This window comes from Bidens hawaiensis, unplaced genomic scaffold (assembly GCF_021521415.1).
Source record: "Bidens hawaiensis isolate Kalapana, Puna unplaced genomic scaffold, B.hawaiensis_p1.1 tig00059133_1, whole genome shotgun sequence".
Lineage (NCBI taxonomy): Eukaryota > Viridiplantae > Streptophyta > Magnoliopsida > Asterales > Asteraceae > Bidens > Bidens hawaiensis.
In genome coordinates this window covers 69,119-75,853 of record NW_027500660.1, presented here as the reverse complement: position 1 = coordinate 75,853, position 6,735 = coordinate 69,119, and the positions used below count along the sequence as shown (strand labels likewise).

The window sequence follows — 6,735 nt, the reverse complement described above, 5'->3', positions numbered from 1 at the left end:
TTTCGTGTCTTTGTTCGTTTTCCGTTCAGCGTTCTTCCGGGTGATGAATGTCCACCACACCCGGTCCAGAGCTTGTTTCACCTCTTTCTGAGCTCGAGCGACATCTTCGAGAAGGTTTGAGGAGGAGAGCACGTGAGGTTGCCGAGGTCATTGAAAACGAAGAAGTGGAGGATACTGACACCCCCCGAGGTAGAAGAAGAAGAAGAGATGGCGGACCTGAACGATCAAGGTCACATGGACGACTTTGCCACACCATTGCTTGAAGGTTATGGCAGTAGCGTCACGCAGCCCGAGATTGCAGTGAGTTTCGAGATCAAGTCGAGCATCATTCATATGGTTGAAAATTCCGTTTCTTTTCATGGTCTCCAGAACGAGGACCCTCATGCTCACGTTTCACATTTCCTTCGATTATGTGCGACATTCAAAATTAATAATTGTTCTGATGATGCCGTGAGACTTAGACTTTTTCCGTTCTCACTTCGCGGGTCTGCTCTGGAGTGGTTAGAGGCACTCCCTTCCGGTTCCATCACCACTTGGAATCAATTAGTTGAGCAGTTTCTTCTTCAATATTTCCCACCCGATAAAACTGCTAAATTCCGAGCAAACATCACTAGTTTTCGTGTCGATGATGACGAGTCACTTCATGCCGCATGGGAGAGGTTCAAGGGCATGCTGAGAAAATGCCCTCATCACGGTTTGAGTCGCGGGCTTCAATGTCGTACATTCTTTGACGCTTTATCCGGGCACAAAAGCAGGCCGTTGATCAGGTTGCGGGAGGAGATTTCGGTAGGTGTACCCCAAATGAGGCGCTTGATATCTTGGAGAAAGCCGCTAAGAAGAGTTTCGCGTATAATCCGCCTCGTAGTATTCCTTCCTCTAAGGGTGTTCATCACGTTGATTCAAACACCCTTGTCTCCGCCCTGTTAGAAGCTCGTACTAAAAGATTTTACCAAATGCAATCCGATCTTGTCAAATCTAGTTCTCGTTGTGGTGTATGTGACGGAAAACACCAGACCAGTCAGTGCCAGCAGGCCATGGTGGTGGAGGATGTTGACTTTGTGGGCCGCCAAAACAATGCCTATGACAACACCTATAACCCGGGATGGAGAAACCACCCCAATTTCAGCTGGAAAGATGGTGGCAGCAATCAAAATCAAATGCCACCGGGTTTTGACAGAAAGCCAAATTGTCAAAGTCAAACCCAAAATCAATCTTACCAGCAAAAGCCTCAATTTCAGGGTTCCAGCAGTGGTAATCAGTCAGGTGGGGGGACTAGCGTTGAAAGCCTTTTGTCCCAACTTTTGGCTAAGACCGAGACCTCAAACAAATTGGCTGAGCAAAGGAACCTGAAAATTGATGAGACTCTCCAGAGGCACGATCTTGAGTTGAGGAATCAGAAAGCGTCCATGCACCATCGAAATCAAGTTGGATAGATTGCTCAACTCCTCTCTGAGAGACATCAGGGTAGCCTTCCTAGTAACACCGAAAGGAATCCAAATGCTGAGGCTAAGGCTATTACCCTGAGGAATGGTGACTACCATTCCTGTTGATGCATCGGTTTCCACACCAAAATCGATTGCCGATGAGATCGTGACTAGGACTCCTAGTGAGGAGCACTCGAGGCTAGACCCAGCGAGTACCGCACAACCCAGTGAGCCAGTTAGGACTTATGTTCCTCCCATTCCATACCCAGACCGCTTGAAGAAGCAGAAGATGGAAGAGCATTATGGGAAATTCTTAGAGCTTTTTAAGCAGTTACACATTAATCTTCCGTTCCTTGATGCCTTGAAAGAAATGCCAAAGTATGCTAAATTCTTTAAAGAGGTCCTCTCGAATAAGAAGAAGTTGGAGGAGCTTTCTTGTGTTACTTTGAATGAGGAGTGTTCCGCGGTACTTCAGAATAATTTGCCCAAAAAAATGACTGATCCGGGCAGTTTCACCATTCCTTGTTTGATCGGTAGTTTGTCGGTTAGTAATGCTTTAGCCGACCTAGGTGCTAGCATAAACTTGATGCCTTATTCCGTTTTTTCCAAACTAGACCTAGGTGAGCCTAAGCCTACTCGCTCTTTGAAATATCCTCACGGTATAGTTGAGAATATGCTTGTGAAAATCGATAAATTCGTGTTTCCTGTCGATTTTGTGATCTTAGACATGGATGAGGATAAAAATGTACCACTTATCCTAGGTCGTCCTTTCCTAGCCACTGCTAGAGCTCTCATTGATGTTTGCACCGGCAGACTCACTCTTAGAGTTGGAGACGAGGAGGTGACCTTTGATATTGGGAATTCCATGCGACACCCACAGGATCATGATGACGTACTTTACATTGATACCATTGATTCTTGTGTGTGTGAACACCTTCAGGACACGTGTAAGGAGAGTTCTCTAGATACTCAGTTGATTAATGGAGTTGGTTCTGACCTTGTCATTGAGCCTCTACTTGAGGAGTTGGTTTATGGTGTAGACCACGAGCCTCCTGAGTGTTTGCAGAAAATTGAGGATGTTGATCGCGTTGCCGAGCCTAAGGCAACCTTCTGTTGAGGACCCACCATCCATTTATATTAAGGAACTTCCATCCCATTTGGAGTATGCCTTTTTGGAGGATGGGTCCTGCTTGCCTGTTATCATTTCTTCGAGTTTGTCGAGTGAGGAGAAGGTTAAATTGCTTACAGTTCTCAAAAGGCACAAGCATGCGATCGCTTGGAAGATCATGGATATAAAAGGGATTAATCCATCCTTTTGTACCCATAAGATCTTGATGGAGTAGGAGTACAAACCTGTGGTGCAGCATCAAAGGCGTCTTAACCCTAATATGCAAGACGTTGTGAAGAAAGAGGTCATCAAGCTACTCGATGTTGGATTGATTTATCCGATCTCTGATTCCCCATGGGTGAGCCCTGTGCAAGTTGTCCCGAAAAAGGGCGGTATGACAGTTGTGATGAATAAGAAAAACGAATTAATTCCTACTCGTACCATCACGGGATGGAGAGTTTGCATTGATTACCGCAAACTCAATGACGCCACGAGAAAGGATAATTTTCCCCTCCCCTTTATCGATCAGATGTTAGAACGACTGTTGGGAAAAATGTTCTATTGTTTTCTCGACGGCTTCTCGGGATACTTTCAGATCCCCATCTCATGGGGATCAGGAGAAGACGACATTCACATGTCCCTATGGCACATTCGCCTACCGGTGGATGCCTTTTGGATTGTGTAATGCCCCTGCCATGTTTCAAAGATGTATGGTGGCGATTTTTCATGATATGATCGAGGACTCCATGGAGGTTTTCATTGATGACTTTTCTGTTTTTGGGAGTTCTTTTGATCATTGTTTGAGAAATTTGGAAAAAATGTTGACCAGGTGTGAAGAGGCCAACCTTGTTCTTAATTGGGAGAAATGCCACTTCATGGTGAAGGAGGGCATTGTATTAGGGCATAATATTTCACAGGCGGGGCTTGAGGTTGATCGAGCCAAAATTGATACCATTTCTAAGCTTCCGCCACCGAATTTGGTGAAGTCTATTAGGAGTTTTCTTGGTCACCTCGGGTTTTTATCAGCGATTCATAAAGGACTTTTCCCAAATCGCCCGCCCAATGACTAAGCTCCTCGAGAAGGATGCCCCGTTCATTTTCTCCTTCGAGTGCCTTCGTGCATTTGAGTTGTTGAAGGAGAAATTGGTAAATGCTCCTATCATGGTAGCCCCCGAGTGGACTCTTCCTTTTGAGTTGATGTGTGATGCTAGTGATTTTGCAGTCGGGTTGGTTTTAGGTCAAAGACGGGATAAGCATTTTCACCCGATTTACTATGCGAACAGGACTCTGAATGACGCGCAGGAGCATTACACGACTACCGAGAAAAAGCTCCTTGCGGTCGACTTTGCATTCGATAAATTTCGGTCTTATCTTGTCCTTTCTAAGACCAGCGTGTTCGCGGATCATGCACCACTTCGTTATCTTTTCAGTAAACAAGAGGCGAAGCCGAGACTCATTCGTTGGATTTTATTGCTGCAGGAGTTTGACATTGAGATCCGTGACAAAAAGGGGGCTGAGAATGTCGCGGCCGATCATCTCTCTCGTCTTGAGTTCTCAGCTTCATCGGAACAAGTGGGGCTCCAATAAATGACAATTTCCTCCATGAGTTCCTCATGCATATCGAGACGCGAGATGATGATCATCCTTGGTTCGCAGACATTGTGAATTTTCTCGAGAGTGGGATCGTTTTGAAGGGCCTTACTCACCAGCAAAAGAAGAAATTCTTTTCTGATGTTAAGCATTATTTTTGGGAGGATCCCTATTTGTTTCGTGTCGGAGCCGATCAGCTCGTGCGTAGGTGCATGTATGGTGATAAAGCACACAAAATCCTGAGTCACTGCCATGAGGGCCCAACCGGAGGACACCATGGAGCCACATCCACCGCGAAGAAGGTCTTTGACGCCAGTTTCTTTTGGCCAACCATCTTCCGTGATGCTCATGACATGGTGCAGTCTTGTGATGCTTGCCAAAGGGCAAGCAACATCTCATCACGAGACGTGATGCCCCAGCGACCGATTCAGGTTTGCGAGGTTTTTGATGTGTGGGGCATCGATTTCATGGGACCTTTCCCGACTTCTTTCAGCCACCGTTACATCCTAGTAGCCGTTGACTATGTTTCAAAGTGGGCCGAGGCACAATCCTTGCCCATTAATGACGCTAGGTCGGTGGTGAAATTCTTGAAAAAGTTGTTATCTCGTTTTGGTTCCCCCAAATCATTGATCAGTGACCCTGGAACTCATTTCTGTAATACCCAGTTGGAAAAGGTATTTTCCCGATGATGTGCTAAAAGTAGTTATAATATTATTAACTAAAAATAAGCTAATCTATACACTAAGTAATAATTCTAGACTCTTAACTTAACTAAAACTACTAACCGGCAAGTGAACTAGTCGACTCTAGTACAGCTAAGTATGTCCGGATATCGAACCCACGAGACTCTTTAAATTACGTTAACTAGCTAACTTAGACTTAACTATTGACACGACTATTTAAGTATTATTATTATTATTATTATTAAAGGGGGTTTTACTTAAAAACTAAATTTAAATTAATTACGAAAAATAAGTAAAATAAACAAAAGACAATTTTAATTGATTTATATAAGATGACGATGAAAAACCACCTAGGCTAGAATCCCCAAAGTTACGGTTATTAATTAAATGGAAAACTCACGTTATGGAACTGGGATCATAAAATAGACTCTTGATAGAAAACCCGAACAAGACCCTTGAACTCCAAGAAGACGCCTATGGATTTCTAACAAGTTTTAAGACTCACCAGTTTATTGAATTAAACTTCCTTACGGTTATTTAATAATTTATGTCTAAGTATCTTTATGACGAAATCCTACCTTACAGCACGGAAATCAAAGATAGTTAAGAAGACTCAATTGACTTAATAGACTAAGTTGACAATCAAACCTAGACGGACTCCTAACGAAGAACTAAATCTAGCAATCCTGACCAACAAAGATCTATCAATAACCTATCACCTTACAGCTTTCTAGGCTAACAGCTCACTTTTATCTATTTAATTAGTTTTATTGTTTCTATGATCTTAATGCATATCAATCATAAACTAGTCAAGAACACACAGTAAATGACCTAACAAAACCCTATCCAATGAAACAATCACCAAGGGCAATGTGAAACAATAAATCTAAGTAAATAAAACCAAGCAATCATACGCATCAATCAATTCAAACTTAATAGTTTACTTAGAACATAAAATCCATATCGAAAAGAAATCCCAAATAAAATCAAACCAAACAAAGGTTCATCACAAGCCTAGGCAGTCTAATAAGTTTAGCCTAACATCTTAAAGTCAAAGAAACCTAAATAATTAAGTTCAACAACCAAGCTCATAATTAAAATAATAAATTCAAACCGAACTATGATGATGCTTGGTTGAGTAAGTGTTGAACCCAAACGATCTCGGCTCTAACCAACGTGCTTTCTTTCTATATAATATTCTTCTTGAGGCTCCCTAGTCGAACTCCAATCAGCCGTCAACACCCTCTCTGTTCGTTTTTTTTTTTCAATCAATAGATTAACAATACCTTTTATATTTGAAACAAATTACAAAACTCACGTGGGCCGATCTCTTGAGTTGTGGGTCGTGTTATCTTTTTAGTGGGCCACATAACAAATTACTAAACCAAGTAATACATGATCATGTCTTTCCCTCTTGTTCAACTTGGTCGATGTTGACTTGGATTTTCCCAAGTGATGATCTGACATTATTATCATAGCAACATAAAAATTCAAGTAGTACATTTAATTATTATTTTTAAATGATTCTATATATAACTTAAATCATATTTAATAAATTATTTCATATAAACTTAAATTGAAAGAAAACCAATCATTCAAATAATTTGTGTTTAAAGTTTTAATTGTCGGTCTCAAGTAAAATAAATACTTCTTTTTAGCTCGATGTCTTAAGTTCACTAAAGTATCTTGTTTTAACTCATTATCTCTTAGAATCTTAAAAACCCACATATGAGCCAACTAAGAATACTATTCAATAAAAACCCGGCTCAAAAGTACTTCAAAGTGTATGAAATATTTATATAATAATGTGTATATTTTAGCTCATATCACCCGATATGGTGTTCATCATAGCTTCTCTACACCATATCACCCGCAGACGAGCGGGCAGGTCGAGGTCACCAATAGGGGTATCAAAAGAGTCCTTGAAAAG

General features: G+C 41.7%; 1 non-coding gene across 1 annotated transcript; it reads right to left on the bottom strand.

Moving 5' to 3' along the window:
* Nucleotides 1-591: 591 nt before the first annotated feature.
* Nucleotides 592-698, bottom strand: LOC143602542 (small nucleolar RNA R71). Its single transcript, XR_013147864.1, has one exon. It is a non-coding gene; the product is annotated as a small nucleolar RNA R71 (small nucleolar RNA).
* Nucleotides 699-6,735: the final 6,037 nt, after the last annotated feature.